Source organism: Dermacentor variabilis, chromosome 9 (genome assembly GCF_050947875.1).
Source record: "Dermacentor variabilis isolate Ectoservices chromosome 9, ASM5094787v1, whole genome shotgun sequence".
Lineage (NCBI taxonomy): Eukaryota > Metazoa > Arthropoda > Arachnida > Ixodida > Ixodidae > Dermacentor > Dermacentor variabilis.
In genome coordinates, this window is record NC_134576.1 from 146470425 (window position 1) to 146492959 (window position 22535).

Genomic DNA, 22535 nt, shown 5'->3' on the forward strand with positions numbered 1-22535 from the left:
AGAAAGCGTACTTGTGAAGCGAGGTACAAAGAAGAATACGCATGTGCTTGCCGCGGTAAAGCTAGGGAAACGATGGTACACATGGAGGAAGGAAAACTCCTCCATGATGCTACGTGTTTGGGTTCGTCGGCTTAGGTTCCTCTGGCCTCCTTGAAGCCTTTGGGTTCAGCGATAGCAGAGGGAAAGTCAACATGTCAGCAAAAGAGATTAGTAAGAGGGGATTGGAAGTTTGGTGGCAGAGAAGTAGGAAGGGCCACAAACAACGAAGGCATACAAAACCATAGTTTTCCAGAGGTTTCTGGAAATTACTTGTTTATGTGTGTGTGTGTGTGTGTGTGTGTGTGTGTGTGTGTGTGTGTGTGTGTGTGTGTGTGTGTGTGTGTGTGTGTGTGTGTGTGTGTGTGCGTGCGCGCGCATGTTTTCTCGAGGTAGGACATTAGACAAAATAATAACAAGAGCTTGGTGGAGCAACCCACCGCCCAGCTTCAAAGGAGACGCTCAAATCCATCCACCCACCCACGCCACGCCTCTCACGCATAGAGTTTCGTACAAATATTTTATGAAACTCTATGCTCTCACGAGCACGGAAACATGGGGGAAGAAAAATACTAGGAGCATGGAGTTTTCCTTCCTCCACGACTAGGAGGGAGCGTCACGTGACAATTTTGAAGCCTAGTCAGAAAAAACGGGATGAAGGGAAATTCAGTTTCCTTCCTCCATGCCCACGATGGAAGAATACTTGTCCATGCCCTCACGTGATAGGCAAGCGGTAGCTTTAGTTACATCTAGCCACTGTACTTTAGTCAGCTCGGTTTGGTTGCGTCTGCGACGTCTGCTGCGGGGGTTTTGGAATATGCGTACATAGTCGGTGTGGCAAACGAACGCCGAGGTTGAGTGAAGGAATACAAGTGTGTGAAGCAGTCTGGTCTGTGTTATGTCAGCCAGTTAAAGCACTGAACCCATACTGAACGAAGGCGTCGGCATTATGCCCAACAACCCGCGACGACCACGTAACGGAGGTCTGGTCGCGTTTCTGCGCGGTTGCAGGGAAACGAGGAAACATTTCGCCCTGCAAACGTGTGAAGGCAACCAAGCCGCCATCTCGACGGCGATTCGTCGCGTTTGTGGCCGTATTCTGGGCAACAATACGGTGTATTCCGACTCTACGAACATGCGCAGGCGCTCAAACGAGCGTCCAGGGTCCGCAGCGACTGCTTTTCCGCGTGAAAAAAATTCGTCACATCTTGTGCCTAACGATGGACTGGCGATGCCGGGGACCCCGACCACATATGAGGCCGTGCCGGCCCACTGTTATGACAGACGGTCCTAGTCGATGCTGTCGTTCTACAATACCTTCTGCCTCTCAATAGATCGCCGAGAACTCAATAGGCACGTTTCAACAACGTAAGGACGTCGCACTACACAATCTTACAAAACAGTGCACGCGAATCTCGAGGAAAGGCGACAATTTCGGCGTTTAGAGTGCAGGGTAGTGCTATTTAGTTCTTTCACAACGAAAGACGCACAGCAGAACATTTTACTAAGCAAACACGCGACAAATAACTATCCCGCGAAATGTCTCGTCTCAACCTATATATATATATATATATATATATATATATATATATATATATATATATATATATATATATATATATATATATATATCAACGAGAAGAAAGGGGGTTAACCGAGGGTAGGAGGGGCCCGATTTTTATTAGTCATATCATAAGAAGCCAACAAACACTGACACCAAGGACAACATAGGGGAAATTACTGGTGCTTAATAAATGAAGTAATGAAACGATAAATTAATGGAAATTAAAGTGGATGAAAAAAACAACTTGCCGCAGGTGGGAACCGAACCCACAACCTTCGCATTTCGCGTGCGATGCTCTAGCAATTGAGCTACCGCGGCGCTGTTTTCCCATCCACTTTCTTGGGTATTTATGTGTCCTAGTAGAACCCTGGGAGTGTTAGCCAGCGCCACCATCACAGACCCTGGCGGCGGACGTGGAACGTCCTTCAAGCCGCAGGCGTCACGAGAACGTGATCTTTTTGGGTGAAGGCAACTGGTCAATAAACTCACATATGCTACCTAAAGGCATCAATGTTGCCGGATTCGGGACCCTCGTTATGTAATCAACGAGAAGAAATGGGGTTAACCGAGGGGCCCGATTTTTATTAGTCATATCATAAGAAGCCAACAAACAATGACACCAAGGACAACATAGGGGAAATTACTTGTGCTTAATAAATGAAGTAATTAAACGATAAATTAATGGAAATTAAAGTGGATGAAAAAACAGCTTGCCGCAGGTGGGAACCGAACCCACAACCTTCGCATTTCGCGTGCGAAATATATATATATATATATATATATATATATATATATATATATATATATATGTGTGTGTGTGTGTGTGTGTGTGTTTGTGTGTGTGTGTGTGTGTGTGTGTGTGTGTGCTAGACAGCAGAACAAAAATGCAAGAAAATACGCACCGGAGTTTCAGGTACACAACAGCCGATTTGACCGAACAATAGACCACGAATGGTCCGGCAAAAATGTGGGCCTGCCCAAAAGGCACCGCGCACAAGGCCCCGGCGAGTGGGAGGGGCGGCTTCAGAGGAGGTTGGCTTGCCGAGAAACTCCCTCCAAGCATTTTTCCTTCCTCCATGTACGGAAAGGCCAAAGGGTTGTGCGTCCAGTGGTCCGGTCCTGCAGCCGACTTCAGTATCACCCTTACACGGGCGACCAATAGATTACATATCAACAATCCATTGATCGTGAAAACACGTGTATGCGTTCCCGTCATTACAGTGACTTCTAGTAACCACGTAATGAGTAGTCTACACTATCGAAACAATCTTAGAAAAGCTACAGCCACCCTCGCACCCCCTCCTCCCGAGCCAGCTACGCTCGTAGGCTTTGTGTTTATTAAAACAGTAGTTTTTATAAACCTGCGCATTTTCTGTACATACCATCGTATTAATTAAGCTTGTACCACCCTGCTAAAATCACCGCACGGTGATTGCAGTACTTATAGAATAAAATAAAAAATAATGAAATACGCTGGGGCGACGACACGTGCTTCAAATCGGAATGACTAGTCAGCATTCAATTCAATAAAATGTGCCAACCACAGCAACAGTGACATATGTAATGAACCAGCAAACTACGAATTTTGGTGGCATCTTCTAGGGCCTACTAATTGTATATGGCGGTACAAATTGACTACATTGTGTTCTAAAGGAACCAAATATTAAACATGGCAAGTTTCTGGAACCTTTATTCAGCCAACGCGGCCCAAATGCGAAAACATACTTTGGAATCCCTGACGTCACGCTGACGTACCGGCGCAGGGATTTCGGCGCGAAATTCAAATACTGATACTTGGACCTTCATTTTCTCATCTAATAACCAAACTACTTTTTTAAATGACTGCCTGCAGGGTTCTCAAACAATGCTTCATTAGTATAAACTGATTTATTGTTTCACTTTAGGGTATCTTTAACATAAGCCTGCGGGTGGAGGGACAAACAGTTGTTTTTAAGCAAGAAAATAAATTTCAGTCGTTGTATTTTCCTGCGTAGTTGTAGCGTTTGAATATTATGTTGATTCATTAGGCTCATAGGAGAGTCACTCAGTCTCTATTTAGAAAAAATAAACCTGACAGCTTTGCGTTGGACCATCTCTAAAGCGTTAATGTTAATTTTCTTATAGGGATCCCACACAATGCATGCACATTCTAGTTTCGGTCGGATGAGTGAAGTGTAAGCCAGTAATCTAGTACCAGAGGGAGCATGCTTTAGTTTGTGCCTGAGGAGACAAAGCTCCATGAAAGACGAGTTGCATACGTTAGAAATGTGGCTATTCCAGCTGAGGTCACTGGTTATTGTGATTCCAAGATATTTATATTGGCTGACTTTGGTCAGCGGCTCCGAGCCGAGGTTATAGACAAACGACATTGTATTTTTCAATTTTTTTTATAAACAGTTTTTTCTCTGTTCACATCCATGCCCCACCGACTGCACCAGGAGAGAATATCTCGAAGGTCAGAGATTAATTGATCTTCGTGGCAATTAGTGACCTCGTTAAACAGCACACGATCGTCAGCAAATAGTCCAACTTGAACAGGATGAGAAATTTCGTTAGTGATGTCGTTTATGTATAATAGAAATAGTAAAGGTCCTAGCACGCTTTCTTGAGGTACTCCAGAGGTTAGTGAAAGTTCGTTAGAAGAGTAATTATCAATTGAAACAAACTGCTTGCGATTAGACAGATAAGCCGCCACCCAGTTAATAGTATAGGCTGGAAGGTCTATCGACTGTAGTTTTTCTATAAGTTTATTGTGAGGAATAAGGTCAAACGCTTCCTTAAAATCTAAAAATATTACGTAAATTTGGCTTGTCAAGAGCACTTGCAAAGTTGTGAATAATTGTGGTTAATTGTGTCACAGGAGAGAAACCCTTCCGGAAACCATGCTGATGAGGAGACAGTACGTTGTTGTCACTTAGGAATTTGGTTATTTCATTAGCTATAATATGTTCGATTAATTTGTAACACGATGAAGTTAGTGATATCGGACGATAACTAGTTACTAGGGTTTTGTCACCTTTTTTCGGAACGACACGTGCAGTTAGCCAGTCTGTAGGAAGATTAGCCGAAGATAGCAACAAGAAAAGGGGCTAACGCTGGCGTGCTCCGTCGCCCGCAGAATGATATCCCGTCACACAGCGCCGCCGACGAAAGGAATCGGCGCCAGCCATGTTACGTGACGCCCGACCGGTCAATAAATAGCGCAACACCTGCACCGAGACAAACGTGCGGTGGAGCGTGCGCGCGACCTTCGCCCCGAAAGGCCCCGCTTATCTCGGCGGCACCGCGCGAGGCTGATTGCGCAGCGGATACGGCAGACTCGACGCACTACGAGAGGCATATCGGGACGTTCGATTTCGTGGTCGCCGCATATATACCCTGTGTCCCGGGAGCTGCTAACGTTAGCCAAGCTGCTCATGCAAGGGAAAAAAAAAAAGATTTAGAAAACGCGGTGCAAGACACAGTTATAATACCTACGGTGCTCTGTCGTCAGCGGTCTGACAATCGATCACCCTAGGTGTTAAAGTCGTATTTTTTACCGTGTTCTTTATATTTTACGTAGGTTAGATGCCACACGCGGTTAATAAACCACGACAAAATTATGCTACGCGCGCAGCTCTGCACTCTATCCGAGCTTTAGTTCGAAATTACTCGTATATGGAGAACGATAAAGAGGCCAAAACAATAAAGAAATGCGCGTAGAAAAGTTAGCTATTTATTTATTTATTTATTTATTCACTTAGGATACTTCCAAGGCCCGAGGGCATTACAACAAGGAGTGGTAAACATAAATATTCCCACAGTAAAACAGAGAAAAAAAATACAGTTATAACAAGTAAAGAAAAACATGTTAGCAAAAGGTTTCATGTATGGCAGTCTTGAAGCTGTTGATGTCGGTGATGGCGGCGATGGAAGCGGGAACGTGGTTCCATTCTTCGCTAGTCTTTGGAATGAAAGATTCGCTGTAGGTATCAGTCCGACAAGATGGCGCACCAACTTTGTAGTTACGGTCTCAACGCGATGACACATAGACGGGAGCGGAAAAAAGGACGTCTTTTCAAATCGGATTATAATGACAGATTTTGTGGAACAATGAAAGGCGAGAGCATTTGCGGCGCGAAGATAGTTTCGGTAAGGCAAGTGTTGCTTTCATTGATTATACGCTGGCATGCCGACAGTAATTTCATAAAATGAAACGTGCTGCGCGATTCTGGACGAATTCAATAATGTCTGAAAGTGTGGTGTTCTTGGGGTTCCAAATAGCGCATGCGTAATCTAATTTAGGTCGAACAAGAGTTTTATATAGATGCAGTTTTACTGACGAAGGTGCTCGGGAAAAATTGTGTCGCAAGTGTCCCAGCATGCGGTTTGCGCTGTTAGTAACATAGTTAACATGTATGCGCCAAGAAAGATCAGAACTGATGTGAATGCCGATGTATACCTGTATGAAGTAGCAGGATCTAGTAGGATGTCGTCAAGAAAATACGCGCTGCGCACAGTGTGGCCCCGCGTCGAGGCGTTCGCGTGCTTTAGTACCCTTCGTGATGTTGAGCTGCATCATTCATTTATTGCACCGCGAGGACAAGTGGTTAAGGTCTTCTTGAAGTTCATGCTGATCAGAGGGTTGTGCGAGTTTTTTATAGAGAACGCAATCGTCGGCAAAAAGGTTTATTGATAAAAACGTGATGCAGTCAAATAGGTCGTTAATGTAAATAAGAAAGAAGCAAGGGTCCCAACACTGATCCTTGTGGGATGCCGGATGAGACAGGCGAAAGAGTAGATGAACATTTGCTAGCAGTCACAAATTGGGTGCGGCCAGAAAGAAAATCTTTAATCCAGCGGAATACCTTGGTGTCTAAGTAAAGTTTACTTAATTTAAGAAGTAAGTAAGTCATGCGCCACCCCATCAAAAGCTTTAGTGAAATCCAAGAATATGCAATCAGTGTCAAAGCTGACGTCGTTATTTATAAAGAGATCATTAGTAAAAGATAATAGCTGCGTTTCACAGGAATACATTTTCCTGAAACCATGCTGGGAGTTAGTGAAGAACGAATTTTCCTCTAGAAATTTGATTAACTGAGAATAAATAACGTGCTCAAGAAACTTACATGGGATGCTTGTAAGCGATATGGGTCTGCAATTACCGGGAAGATGTACATTACCTAACTTATGGAAAGGAACCACCTTAAAGTAAATTCAGGTCCACAAATACGCCGTATCAAATGCACGAAAACGTTCTTGCTATATATTTTTTAATTTTTATATTTATTTATTTCTATATGGGACCACACGATGGTTGAATGACGCGAGCCCACACTTGATATATCATGGAAGCATCCAGTTTCTGCTGTCAATGTCAATGGATTGGGATATCTGGACACAGAAACCGCGAAATCACAGAGTATTGGATGAGATGACATATGTGTGCAAACAGATCAATGGAGCTCTTTTGAGCCTTTGTTTACGTTAAGCACTGAACCGAACAACACCAGATAAAGCTTGAGCTGTTCAGTTCACATGATAGAAATTCTTGTTTTGTATTTTGCATATAATTAAGCGTCCTATTGTTTCGGAAGTGAAAGCTCAATTGTGATAATTTTCTAAGACATATATTTTTTCCGTCTGCCGCGCTCAGTTATATAAATCATGGCTCACGTACCGTATAAGCGCGAACGTGGTTCCTGACCTCAACACGTGTGCGCTCTTTCAACGCTCGCATCTACGCGTGCATCATTTCGAGAAGTTTATAGACTCCCGACGCGCACGCATGGTCACACAGGAAGAAAGAAGTGTCAAGGCGCCTTCCCGGATCATTTGATATATCTATTCGACTTCTCACATATGTCACTGTCCTCGGCGCGAATGGCACTCCGCAATGCACCACAGCCGAGCGACGCTCTCCACGACTCCTCCGCGGCGGGCTACGAGTCAAGTGCGCTCTCAAACTTGCGTGCGGGAGTGTATTGTAGGTGCGCACTGACACAAATGTTAGAACTTGTAGGAACTCTATAGACCGCACGCATTCAAAAGGATATGACAGTTAGCAAGTTTAATTGGGAATGTATTCGATACTACAAAGCCCGTCTCGAATTACCGACCTGGCGTCATCGAAATTACCGTGACGTCATGACACAGAGCAAGATTTGCAGACGTCGCATGGCAACGACGTTGCGCTGCGCGCGCTTCTCGTGGCTGCGCTCGTCGGCAGCAGAGATGGCAGCAAAAGAGCGAGCTGTTATAGCACGTGCATCGCATGACGTCATGACGAATCCACATCCGGGGCACCGAAACTGGGGCCTAATTCACAAAGCTTTTCGTTCGTAAGTGCTCTTTGCCACTGGCCAGCCGGCTGCACTAATGATTAAGGCTTGCTTTATAAGTATTCGCTAATGACATATTCAGCATCAGGATTGGCTGAAAATTTCTCCTACGAACAGCTCTCGTAAGACATATTCTTGTGAATACGGGCCTTGATTCATACAAATATTATAGCAGATTATTTAGGGCGATCGAATGCTTGCCAGCACCTTATCGGTGCATGCATGGTTCAATTAAGTTGACAAGTCAATACTATTTCAACTTGAGAAGTATACGCTCAGAGGTCACTTCTAGGTAACAGATCGAGCAGAGACGTTTACGGTGCAGATAAAATTGTACTTCATCGGACTACAGCTGATGGCCCCAAACCATCGCTGACCCGCTGCGATGGCTCGGCGGCCACGGCGTCGCCCGCAGATCGGAGGTCACGCGTTCGGTCCCGGCTGCATTTCGATGGGGACGAAGTGCAAAAAGAAAAGAATACGCTCGTGCGTGAGCATTCAGAATGAGGTGCACGTAATTAAAGGACCCCAAGTGGTCAACATTCATCCGGAGTCAGCCCACTACGGCGTGCCTCACAATGAAAACGACCACTGCTGTTGCATCACTGATGAGAAGTGTTGCTCGAAACAATTAATGTTTTTCAGACGACTTAAAGTATTCAGAATACGAGAGACGTAGACAAACAAAAGAGTGAGAAATGCGATAATAAATTTTATCGCAGGCCTATATAGTTGGGCACGTAAAATCCCAAGCTGGGGATGGGACAAATTATTCGGAGCTGCTCGCAGGACGAGACACGCTTGTGTCTCGTCCTGCACCGCGCATGCGCGCGCGCACACGCACACGCACGCACGCACGCACGCGGTGCTGTGTGTGTAACAGTGAAGAACACCGTAGCAAAGCTGTGAATCACGAAACGAACTCATTACTGGGCGAACAAAAAGCAAGTGACGCTCGAAGCACAACGATAGCGGCGAGCGCAGTCATCGATCGTCAAAAACTGATCAGCGGGTCAAGCGCATCGGCTTTCGTGCACGATTCGTAGAAGGTTCCAGCGTAATCGCTGGTGCCCGCGTGCCTTCCAGAAAGTACTACACAATTCGTATCGCGTATACAATCAGGGTACACAAGGTTCGGCGACAACGGACAACGGATAAAACCATCGATAATTAAATTCGAGAAACTTCCGATTCACGCAGGCGTGTCCTGCGCAGAACAGTGCTTGCTAGTCGGCGGAGACGCATTACACGAATATATATATATATATATATATATATATATATATATATATATATATATATATATATATATATATATATATAACGCTAGAACGTTGTCTAGTGAAGCGAATCTAGCAGTACCATTGCAAGAATTCGTGGGCAGTGAATGGGATATAACAGGGCTCAGTGAGGTTAGGAGGACAAAAGAAGCATATACAGTGCTAAAATGCGGGCACGTCCTTTGCTACCGGGGCTTAGCGGAGAGACGAGAACTAGGAGTCGGATTCCTGATTAATAAGAATATAGCTGGTAACATACAGTAATTCTATAGCATTAACGAGAGGGTGGCAGGTCTTGTTGAGAAACTTAAGACGTACAAATTGCCCCTACCCTGTCCTGACTGGATGCCCCTACATCCAGTCATGATGACCAGGAAGTCGAAAGCTTCTATGAAGACGTGGAATCGCCGATGGGTAAACTCAAAACAAAATACACCATACTGATGGGCGACTTCAATGACAAGATAGGTAAGAAGCAGGCTGGAGACAAGTCAGTGGGGGAACATGGCATAGGTTCTAGGAATAGCAGGGGAGAGTTATTAGAAGAGATTGCAGAACGTAATAATATGCGGATAATGAATACCTTCCTCCGCAAGCGGGATAGTCGAAAGTGGACGTGGCGGAGCCTGAATGGCGAGACTAGAAATGAAATAAAGACTTCATACTCTGCGCTAACCCTGGCATCATACAAGATGTGGAAGTGCTTGGCAAGGTGCGCTGCAATGACCATAGGATAGTAAGACCTCAACTTAGCCTAGACTCGAGGAAAGAACGGAAGAAACCGGTACATAAGAAGCCGATCAATGAGTTAGCGGTAAGAGGGAAAATAGACGAATTCCGGATCAAGCTACAGTACAGATATTCGGCTTTAACTCAGGAAGAGGACTTTAGTGTTGAAGCAATGAACGACAATCTTATGGTCATCATTAAGAAGTGTGCAATAGAAGTCGGTGGTAATTAACTTCGTTAGACAGGATACCAGTAAGCTATCGCAGGAGACGAAAGATCTGATTAAGAAACGCCAACGTATGAAAGCCTCTAACCCTACAGTTAGAATAGAACTGGCAGAACTTTCCAAGTTTATCAGAAAGCGTAAGACAGCTGACATAAGGAGGTATAATATGGATAGAATTGAACATGCTCTCAGGAACGGAGGAAGCCTAAAAGTAGTGAAGAAGAAACTAGGAATAGGCAAGAATCAGATGTATGCGTAAAGAGCCAAAGCCGGCAATATCATTACTAATATGGATGAGATAGTTCATGCGGCTGAGGAGCTCTATGGAGATTTATACAGTACCAGTGGCACCCACGACGATAATGGAACAGAGAATAGTCTATACGAATTTGGAATCGCACAAGTAACGCCGGAAGGAGTAAAGAAAGCCTTGGGAGCTATGCAAAGAGGGAAGACCGCTGAGGAGGATCAGGTAACAGCAGATTTGTTGAAGGATGGTGGGCACATTGTTCTAGAAAAACTGGCCACCCTGTATACGCAATGCCTCATGACCTCGAGCGTACCGGAATCTTGGAAGAACGCCAATATAATCGTAATACATAAGAAAGGGGACGCCAAAGACTTGAAAAATTATAGACCGATCAGCTTACTGTCCGTTGCCTACAAAGTATTTACTAAGGTAATCGCAAATAGAATCAGGAACATCTTAGACTTCTGTCAACCAAAGGGGACCAGGCAGGATTCCGTAAAGGCTACTCAACAATTGACCATATTCACACTATCAATCAGGTGATAGAGAAATGTGCGGAATATAACCAACCCTTATATATAGCTTTCATGATTACGAGAAAGTGTTTGATTCAGTCGAAACCTCAGCAGTCATGGAGGCATTACGGAACCAAGGTGTAGACGAGCCGTATCCAAAAATACTGAACAATATCTATAGCGGCTCCACAGCCACTGTAGTCCTCCATAATTAAAAGCAACAGAACCCCAATGAACAAAGGCGTCAGGCAGGGAGATACGATCTCTCCAGTGCTATTCACAGCGTGTTTACAGGAGGTATTCAGAGATTTGGATTGGGAAGAATTGGGGATAAGAGTTAATGGAGAATACCTTTGTAACTTGCGATTTGCTAATGATATTGCCTTGCTTAGTAACTCAGGGGACCAATTGCAATGCATGCTCACTGACCTGGAGAGGCAAAGCAGAAGGTGGGTCTAAAAATTAATCTGCAGCAAACTAAAGTAATGTTTAACAGTCTCAGAAGATAACAGCAGTTTACGATATGTAGCAAGGCACTAGAAGTGGTAAGGGAATACATCTACTTAGGGCAGGTAGTGACCACGGATCCGGATCATGAGACTGAAATAACCAGAAGAATAAGAATGGGCTGGGGTGCGTTTGGCAGGCATTCTCAAATCATGAACAGCAGGTTGCCACTATCCCTCAAAAGGAAAGTGTATAACAGCTGTGTGTTACCAGTACTCACATATGGGGCAGAAACCTGGAGGCTTACGAAAAGGGTTCTGCTGAAATTGAGGACGACGCAACGAGCTATGGAAAGAAGAATGATGGGTGTAACGTTAAGGGATAAGAAAAGAGCAGATTGGGTGAGGGAACAAACTCGAGTTAATGGCATCTTAGTTGAAATCAAGAAAAAGAAATGGGGGGCATGGGCAGGATGCATGTAATGAGGAGGGAAGATAAACGATGGTCATTAAGGGTTACGGACTGGATTCCGAGGGAAGGGAAGCGTAGCAGGGGGCGGCAGGAAGTTAGGTGGGCGGATGAGATTAAGAAGTTTGCAGGGACAACATGGCCACAATTAGCACATGACCGGGGTAGTTGGAGAAGTATGGGAGAGGCCTTTGCCCTGCAGTGGGCGTAAGCAGGCTGAAGATATATGATATAACCAGGCTGATTATATATATATATATATATATATATATATATATATATATATATATATATATATATATATATATATATATATATATATATATTGTCCCACACAATTTGAGCCAAAGCTTGCAAAATGTTGGCACTGGCCTAGAGTTACTCAGGTTAGATTTTAATTTCCCCTTAAGCAATGATTAGTTATCAATTTTTAAGTAATCAAGGTTAATCAACTTTCTGAAGTATTGGCTGCAGACCTCAAGTCTTATACGCAAAGTTGTAGAGTACTTTGAGAAACCTCTCAATAAATTGTTTCCAACACCATATATCTCACGTGGTCCTTTCTGTCGGGTTCCAAAGAAAGCGCGCGAAATATGAAAAAAATACCATGTGAAGGGGCAATTTCGCACTGTTATTGTGCTGCTCTCAGGTGCGCGATGGATGAATAAGGTCGGCTGCAGCGAGAGTGGCCCGCGACAGGGCGTTATGCCTGGTGTAGGTACCTGGGCATGCGGCTTTTATCGCATGACGGCGCAAATGGGTGCTGCTGGCCGAGCGGTGCCGAAGCGATAAAGCGTCCAAGGAGAGGAAAGAGAACAAGAACATGGCTTTATTTTTTTTAATGCTTGAAATTGGCAAGAGCTGGCAGCCTGCCGGCGGAGTGTAACGGGGTTGGGTGGGGAGGCGGCGTTAGGGACGGAATGATTTTCCAGTGACCTTCAACCCAAAAAGCGCCCTTTGATTATAATGCGTGTTCGAAGAGGCCACCATCTGCTGCAATGCACATTTGGCATCGCATAGGCATATTTTTCGAGGCGTTCTTGATCATGGTATCAGGGATGTAGTTGCAGACTTTTATTTTTTCTATTAGGTTCTCTGATGTTGTGGTTGGTGTCCGGCATACTCGATCCTTGACGTAGCGCCAGAGAAAGAAATCGAGTGGAGTTAAATCTGGCGACCCTGCCGGCCAAACAATCGGCCCATGCCGTCCAATCCACTGCTGCGGGAATACTTCATGCAGCAGTTTGCAAGCTTTGCTGCTTCCGTGCGCGGGAGCGCCATCATGCTCATACCAAGTGTCCTTTATCCTAGCTAATGGAACTTCGCTAAGAAAATCCTCAAGCGTTCCACCAAGGATGTCATTGACGTATCTATCACCTGTAAGCATGTTATCAAGAAAAACGGGGCCAATGTTAGTGCCACCGTTAATTCCACACCACATGTTAACCGACCACTGATATTGGTGATGTGATCTTCAAAACCCAGTGAGGGTTTTCGTCGCTCCAATAGTGAGCTTTGTGGATGTTCACTTGGGCATTACGTGAGACGGTAGCTTCATCGGTCCACAGTATTTTGCTGACAAAGTCTGGATCCTCTTCCGTTTTGTTTATAATCCAGTTTGCAAGATCCTTTAGATTTTGGAATTCGAGGAGCTCCAACATCCGGTGATCTGGTGCAGCTGCACCCGGTACGGATGAAGTTGCCTCTTCTTAAGTACCCACACTACGAACACTTGCGTGTGGGTCTGGAGAAAACTTTGACAGAATATCTGTCTCCACGTCCTCGCCAAGATTTGAAGATTCATGTCGCTTCTTCGTAAAAGTCCCAGTCTGTCTCAGCTTTTCATTTGCACGCACAATCGTCATTGAGCGCGGACGCGTGTCTGGATGCCAGCGCTGAAATAGAGAGAAGTGGTTCTTGAGGGGGAGGAGGAAAGACTAGCAGTATTTTCTGCAACCCATGCGGGAGCACGGCTCAGCGCCAGCAAGGTGGGGGAGATGGGATTAAAAGAGAGAGAGGGTAGGAGGGAGAAAAGTAGAGGGTCGTCCTTGCAGCATGAGAGCAGCCCGGCAGAGAGTGCCCAGTGGATTCGACCGGAGGAGTAGCCTGGAGGTAGACCGTATCGGAGGTGGCCCAGCAGAAGCGAAGTAGTGGCGGATCAGGAAGCCCGAGGTGGTGGGATGGCCGTTAGGCCATCCGTCTGTGTAGAAATTTCCTATAGTCTCGCCGAGAGCCCTGACGAGTCGAGGTACTCGACGACACTTAGGAAGGCTGGTAGCTGATTACTATAGGGGAAGAGGATATCTTCCTGTCGTGAACATGGGAGCCCCAGGCGATGGAACACTTGCAGAAGTCAGCCGCGGTGCTGCAGGTGAGCAGGGCAGGCCAGCAGGAGGTGCTCCAGAGTCTCTGGTTCACCACAGGAGGCACAGGCTGGCGAGGTGGCTTTCCCAAGGCGGTGCCGGCGGGCTGCCGTCCAGTAGCAGCCAACTCGCAGTCGGAGCAGCAACGAGGCATCCCTTCGTAGGAGGCCGTGCTGTGGAAGAGGCCGTGGAGGCTGGCCCAGGGATACCCATTTGTCCGGGTGGCAGGCGATGATGTGCCGGCGCAGCCTGTGTCTCGAGAAGTCTGCGGCCGTTACAGCATCGCTGAGGGGGACGCTCGAGTGGTTGGCACTTTTTGCAAGAGTGTCCGCCTCTTCATTGCCCAGGATCCCCACGTGCGCCGGTAGCCAATGCAGAGATAGTGAACATCCTGCGTTCTGAAGGGCCGCCAGTTTTGAAGAGAGCAGCGCAATCCCAAGGCTAGCCCTGTCAGGGTTCTGCAGGCAGAGCAGTGCCGCCTTGGAGTCGCAGAAGATGGCTGCCGGGCTCACTGGTAGCTCCTCTGCAAGTAGGTCCACAGCAAGGTGGAGTCCTGCCAGCTCTGCCGAGGTAGAGCTTGCATGTCCCGGGAGACGGCACAGCTTGCTTTTTTGTAGGGCCGGTGCAACGCAGGCTGCTGTGGATGAGCCCGTCTCCGGTATCACGGATCCATCGACGAAGATGTGAAGGTGGTCCCCAAGTCTCTCTTGGAGGAGAGAGGCTGCCGTCTGCTGTAGGGCGCATGTTGGGGAACGGTTCTTCGAGACACCTGGCAGCTCCGTCGAGATAGGGATTGGTGGTCGATGTGGTGGGCGAGGCTGTACAGCGTTTGCAGGCGTGTCCCCTATGACTTCCTTATAGAGGCCACACAGCCGTCCCATGTGTGATGCTGGCCGGGAGCGTAGGCGGGTCAGGAGTGCTTAACCATCTGTGGCATGGTGTAGACAATTAATGTGTCGTAGCCCCTGTTGTAGGAAGAGTAATGACAAGGGCCAGGCACCTGCCTCAGCCAAAGTGGCGGCCACTTGTGTGGTTCGGGGAACGCCAAGACATAGCCGTATTGCTGACTGGTGCTCCAGCTCCAGTTTCCGCAGGCGGGGTGGGGGCAGCGCCACAAGAGGGAGGGCATACAGTAGCCGTGAAGTGGCTGCAGTTTCAACTGCGCGCAGTGGCGTAGTAACGGGGGGGGGGGGGAGGGGGGGCGCTCGTGCGGTGCGCTCATGTCCCACCATGGTTGTGTAGTGTTCCATTTATCAGTTTTGCATCGTTTGTATTAGTTTTGTATCAGTTTCGCGGCATTTAAAAAAATACTGTCTGCTATCTCCTTGTCATATTGTTGTTGTAACGGTGGCGTCCCACAGGGCGGGGTATTCAGCCCTATTCTCTTTAACCTAACTATGGTTGGCCTTGCTGAAATATTACCCAAGACAATTCAGCTACCAATGTACACTGATTATATTTGTCATTGGTCTTCTGCGGTTACTCGTCTTAAACTGCGCGCAAGAATTCAGCGGGCAGCCACCCGAACTTGTTCGTATCTCTTCAAACAATGCCTTAGCGTGTCCATCGAAAATGCGCGTTAATCGCGTTTACGCGCAAACCCATGGCACCGTTCCCTGTTTCTCTCAATGGCAAGGGTATCAAACACCAGAAGTATCACCGCTTCTTAGGTGTGATTATTGACAGAGACCTTTCATGGAGCCCCCACTGCATCTACCTGAAGCGGAGGCTAATTTCGATTGCACATATAACCAGGTTCCTGTGCGGAAAAACCTGGGGCACGTCAGTACGGTCCATGCTGCAGCTGTACAGAGCATTATTTCCTGGCTCTTTACGGTACAGCTTGCCTTGTTTTGGCGAACACATGTAAAACAAACATTCTTACCCTCAAAAGTTTGCAATGCCACGCTCTACAGTCATCTCTTGGACTGCCACAATGCGCCTCGACTCACGCAACACTCATGCTTATTAGAGACCACTCGGTTCCAACATATATAACGACTGACAGCCTTAAAGCACACATTACCCAGTCACTATATTGCTGCTTTGCCAGAACAAACACCTCAAGCCACATTTTCCAAACTTGTTGTGGCACATCAAGGCTACCTTCTGTCGGACTTTAGCCAGCAGCAAGACCCCTGTGGTGCCTACGACAGCCACAAGTACGCCTCACGATTCCGGGAATTACGAAGACCCGTCAATCAACGGTGTCTTTACGTCAGTTCACACTGTCATCACTGAACGAGACATATGAACAAAGAGCACAGATTTACACTGATTGATCTGTCTCAGCCACCAGCTCCACAGGCGCTGCTATCATCCCGGCCTTACAAGTCAAAATTACATTGAAAGTGTCCCATATAACGACCTCTACGGCAACAGAACTTTCCGCTCTACGCCCCGCTGTTAATTACATCGCACAAGCGAAACCTCGAAACTGGGTCGTTTTTTTGTGACTCCAAGGCAGCTCTTCAAAGTCTGCAGGTCAGTCTTACGACGCAAGACCCATAAACAATTGGTCTTTGAGACCAGAGAGGTTTTCCATCAAGCCACCATAAACGGACATGACATCATCTTCCAATGGCTTCCGGGGTACTGTGGCATCGTTGGAAATGACCTTGCTGATGATGCCGCCTGGTCAGTTCATAAAGAAAAAGTGATACTTCCTATACCCTTATCAATGACAGACGCTGCGAGGGGTCGTTTACTTGCTCAAACAAAGACTGAAACTTTGTGGAACACCCCGATTATCTCCAACTGGCGTCTCCACTGGCTGGATCCTACATTGAGGTTGCAGATTCCATCGAACTTCTTCCGCCGTGATGCAACTTTGCTGTGCCGCCTCTGGTTAGGAGTGGCTTTTACGAAAGCCTACTCATCCTTTATTGGAATGACTGACGCACTTATTTGTTACTCGTGCAAATGTGAAGAGACAATTAAGCACGCGTTGCGTTTTTATAATCTCTATGAGATCGAACGCGAGGTTCTTCGGACGGTGTTAAACCGATTAGATAGCAGACCATTTTCAGAGACTAAGATTCTTGGACCATGGCACCATGCATCACAGGCTCACAAAGCGACGCGGGCACCGCTACGTATTATGAAAGCGACTGGCCCCAGTGGCCGATTATAGGCGCGAAGATATGGACATGCGCACGTACTCACACTGATAGTACCTGCTTCCCTCCTTCTCGTTTCTTCCCTTAAACACCTCGCCCTTTCTAGGGCAGCAAACTGGACGTGCGTCCGCTTGTCCTTTTTTTCCATCCTCCACTCCTCCTCCTTCTGTTGTTGTTGTTGTGTGACATCAGGTCACAAATACAGTGTCCTGTTTCAGCTACACGGAATTTTACAAAAATGTGAATTTTGTGAGGATATCTCCCGGTATTCTACCAGGTTATGTGCCTTTGTAACCAATAAGAACTCGGCATAGTGCAATATATGCCAGATTATTAATAAGGATATCTTAAATAACAGCTTAATTAGCAATTATAGAGTAAACATTGCAATTCGGGAATTGAGGACCTAAATTCATATCATGAACTCAACAAAAACTTCTCTAAACAATATCGTATTGGGTGCTAGAGCGTGCAGTATTTTGGCACTGCGGGCGGCCCAGTATGGCAGTAGCGAAAGAAATATGAAATAGTGCATCAGTGACGTCGATCTCTCTATCCTCTCCATTGCGAGTGCAGACCAACAGTAGCACAAGCTTTCGCTGGCACGGGCCTAGTGGTGGCCTTGCATTTTTTTGCATAGTGAGGCCAGGAATCGACGGCGGAGCGTGCTCTATTCCGTTTCCAATCTTGTGGCGGAACCGCAGTTCGGATGATCATATTTTCCAACAGCAGCAAATAAAGAAAGGCGTTATGGATCAGAATGAAGAGAACTCGTGATTGTCATGGCATTGGCGCCCGCGCAGCAAGGAAGCAGCTGGCGTTTTCTGATAGGGTGGAGAGATCAGCGTCACTGACACACTACTCAATTTTCGTTTGGGTTCAGGGCTGGCGACAGCCAAAATACTGCACGCCGTAGTACCTACGACGATTTTTGTGAAGTTTTTGTTGGGCAGCATATGACTGTCGGGCTTCAATTTCGCAAATGCAATGCCGCCTCTAATATTGCTAATTAAAACTTTATCTGTATTGTTTGCCAAGCCTTTACAGGCTGACAGCAGATGTGTGTGATGTTATTGGGGCCGGATCACTCCAGAAAAAGGGAGAAGCAGCATGCGAAAGCACAAACACACATCAGACTTGTATTGACGTACACAACACAGATAACGGCACACACACGTGACAGTTTCCCAAAATGCCTCACAGACGACATGCGCTATATCTATGGATCGGTGGATTATGATTGGCCTACAGTTCCGGCGGAAGCGTGTGTCGCCGTGTCTGAGACCTCGTGGAACCGATGCTGGCCAGTGGGGTCGGACAGCAGTGTCGGCCGGTGGGTCGGACAGCCGTGTAGGACGGCAGGGTCGGACGGCTGGGTCGGACGGCCGCAGTCACCGGGTCGCGTCCACAGCTGGCGGGGTAGCCCTGTGACCGCTCACCCGAACGCTCGACCGCCCCGGTTCAGGACCGCCAGCCCTCCTGGACCACTGCCCAGCGGAAGAGCAGGGCGAGGTAACCTCTGTTAGGGTTGGCGTCGGACACCACGGGTGATACGTCATCCCCCTACCTTCTACTTGGTCGGACACCACGGGCAATACGTCATCCCCCTACCTTCTACTTGGTCGGAGCCCACGGGCGACAGATCATTCACCCTACCTTCTACTAGGCCGGAGCCCACGGGAGACAGGTCGTTCCCTCTACCTTCTACTAGGCCGGAGCCCACGGGCGACAGGTCGTTCCCCCTACCTTCTACTAGGCCGGAGCCCACGGGCGGCAGGTCATTCACCCGACCTTCTCCCCGGATTCGTCGAAAAGAGGATCGACTTCTCCTGCCCGTGCTCGGTAATGCAGGAGGAGGGGCCCTCTCTCTGTGCCTGTCACGTGTCATCGACGGAAGCAAGATCCCGCCCACACTTGTAGAGAGCCTATTTAAGGGGCTCCGAAATGTACTTTTGATATACTTCCTACTTCATGCTTCTCTTACTTTCTTTCAACTACCTTTGAATAAACCGTGCAAGTTTCGCACTAGCAAATCGTCTTGCCCCTGCTTGGTCGCCATGATCTACCGGATGCCTGCAGCCCGCCGACAACGCCACGCTACCCAATAAGTAATGTCGGTCGAGCTTCGATAGGCAGGCGCCGCTACTTCTCGGCAGCAGAACGGTACGCTACCCTGGAGTGCGCAACAAATTGGCTGGCAGCGATTGGGATACGGAATCCTGGAGACCCCAACTTGGACGACAACTACAAGATCGTAGCCTCTTCGTCCTAGCAACAACGTTCGGAAGGAAGGTGTCTGGATCATGACTGCATATGGTGAGTGCACGGCTTTTCTTCACTGAGATATCACTTGGCTTTTACGTGTTTTTTGGAAAGTACATAGCAGTGATTTTTCTTTTAAACCGTTGACGGAAGTTTGAGTACGTCAAGGATATATAGAGTGAAGGTTTAGCAGCACTAAGGGCAGCCATGAACTTGAAGGCACTAAAGAAGCCGGAATTGTTGAGCTTGGCCAAAGAGTTGGGCCTCCAAATTGCCGAATCAAAGAGAAAGCCGGAGATCATTGAGGCGATCGAAGCGACCGGGGCAGACGACCAGGAACTGACGGAATGCCTCGAGAGCATTAAAGAGAAAGAAGAAGAGCGTAAGCGCCTAGAGGAGAAAGAGGAGCGCGAGCTGGCAGCACGTGAGGCCAAGGAGGAGCGCGACCTCGAAATGAAGCGCCTAGCGATTGAGCTTCTGAAAGCACAAAATAGCGAAAGACCTAGCACAGAGGCACGTGAAATCGAGCGCAGAATGACAGACTTGATGGCACCCTACGCAGTAGGAGGGGACATAGGTCTTTTTCTGGTACAGTTTGAGCGCACGTGTGAGAAGGCAATATTCGCGAGAAACACGTGGCCGCAACGCTTGCTTACGTTACTGCCACGTGAGGTAGCTGATATTATCGCCTGCATGGGGAAAGAAGAAGCAGAGGACTTCGATGAAGTCAAAGCAAATCTGCTTAAAAAGTATAGATTATCAGCTGAAGCATTCAGGCGAAAGTTCAGGGAAGTCGAGAAGACCAAAGTGAGTCATATTCAGATTTTGCATACACCTTGGAGGTAAACCTGAAGGAATGGCTCAGAGAAGAGGGTGCACTCGGCGATGCCGAAAAGACAATGCAGTGCGTTGCCTTAGAACAGTTCTACCGCCGGCTGCCAGTAAACATCAAGTATTGGGTTCAGGATAGGCCAGGCGTAGACACTGTTTCGAGAGCGGCCGATCTCGCTGAGGAGTACGTAACTCGCCGTGCGGACGAAGGCAACGAAGCTCCTAAGAAGGAGGTGAATAAATACAGACCCGACAAGCCAAAGCGATGGTCAAAGTCGAGTCGGTATAAAACAATGGAAGGGTCAGATTCGGTGAAAACTAGTGACGAGGAAAGCGAGGGAGAAAAGGAGTCACCCGAACAAAGGGCAGGAAGGCAAAAGAAAAGGGCTTTCGAGGCCAAGAAACCAGTAGTTTGCTACAACTCCCAGCAAACGGGGCATATCTCCGTGGGGTGCAGAAATCCCAAACTAGTGTTGATGTCACTAAGTAGTAACGCAGAGAATCTGAACTTGCTCGAACCGTACATTCGAGACCTCGTGGTAAACGGCAAACCGTGTAGAGTGCTTCGCGACTCGACAGCCACAATGGACGTAGTGCATCCGTCGTACGTAGAGGCAGACCAGTTCACGGGGGAATGTGCTTCGATAAGGCAAGCCGTAGAGGCCTCCAGTGTTTGTCTCCCGGTGACCAAAATTCGTATTGAAGGCCCTTTCGGAGTACTGCACACTGAAGCCGCCGTCTCGGCACATCTCCCGCCGCAGTACCCATATTTGTTTTCTAACAAATCAGAGGATTTGCTACGACGCAAGGGAATCGGGTTTAGTGAGGGAACAGTGCAAGCCCTAACTCGTACCAAGGCAAAGGAGCTCGCGGCCAAAGCAGTGTATGAATGTCCAGTGGTGAAACAAACAGGATTGACAGCTGATTCGTCAACCAGTACTGAACAGGATAGCCCTATAGGGGATGAGGCGGAAAGTACGCCAGCTAATGAAAAAACCAGGAAAGCGGCGGAACCTGAAATGTCGCAAGAGGCAGAATGTAGGAGAAAGTTGTTAAACGTAAGCCTTGCCACAATGATTGTTGAGCAGGAAATGCGTAAAGCACAAAGCAAGGCTAAGCGTTACTATGACAGGACGGCTCGCACGCGACGCTTTGAAGTGGGGGAAAAGGTAATGATCCTGAAACCCGCCGTGGTTGCTCAGTGGCTATGGTGTTGGGCTGCTGAGCACGAGGTCGCGGGATCGAATCCCGGCCACGGCGGCCGCATTTCGATGGGGGCGAAATGCGAAAACACCCGTGTGCTTAGATTTAGGTGCACGTAAAAGAACCCCAGGTGGTCAAAATTTCCGGAGTCCTCCACTACGGCGTGCCTCATAATCAGAAAGTGGTTTTGGCACGTAAAAACCCCAAATATTATAGATCCTGAAACCCTCGTTGAAAAACAAACTAGAGGTTCAATGGGAAGGGCCGGTTGACATAATTCAGAAATTATCTGAAACAAACTACGTAATTACGGTACCGGGAAAACGAAGGACACCACAAGTGTACCATAGAAATCTACTTAAACCCTACAGGCAGAGGGAAGCCATTGTGAACATGTCCCTTAACCAACCTGAGAAAATGCCTGTCGACTTTCCAGAGTTAACAGCAGTGACGGAGACAAAAGACATTGACGAGACTATTGTTAAGTTAGTAGAACAGGCGGAGTTGAATCCCAATCAAAGGGCCGAGCTGAGGGAACTCGTGTTTGAATTTAAAGACGTATTTTCAGATACACCGGGCAGGACAACTGCGATCGTTCACGATATCGAGTTAACCTCGTCGGACCCAGTTCGTTCGAAAGCTTATCGCGTTTCGCCTCGTCAACGTGAAGTCATGGCCGCTAAAATAAACAAGATGTTAGAGCTAGGTGTAATCGAGCCAGGAGAGAGTGATTATACCTCGCCTCTTATCTTGGTTGAGGTCCCAGGAAAAGAGCCGCGGCCATTTAGCCGCGGCCAACCGCAGGCTAAATTTAATCACGAAGGACCAGACTTATCCAATACCGCATATCGAGGAAAGGCTTGAAAAGGTGAGCAGTGCCAATTTCATCTCTACGCTCGATTTAGTCAGAGGGTATTGGCAG

The 22535-nt window shown here is 47.4% G+C and overlaps 1 protein-coding gene and 1 long non-coding RNA gene across 3 annotated transcripts in view; one reads left to right on the forward strand and one right to left on the reverse strand.

Moving 5' to 3' along the window:
• The window catches only part of LOC142557782 (uncharacterized), a 33054-nt gene that overhangs the window by 972 nt on the left and 9547 nt on the right, over positions 1 to 22535 (forward strand). The gene's annotated exons all lie outside the window — the stretch shown is intronic.
• Positions 2586 to 22535, reverse strand: part of LOC142557772 (SLIT-ROBO Rho GTPase-activating protein 1-like) — a 158747-nt gene continuing 138797 nt past the window's right edge. The window contains exon 16 of the transcript XR_012822839.1: positions 2586 to 2719. The gene's annotated coding sequence lies outside the window, so the exon portion shown is untranslated. The remainder of the gene's footprint in view (positions 2720 to 22535) is intronic.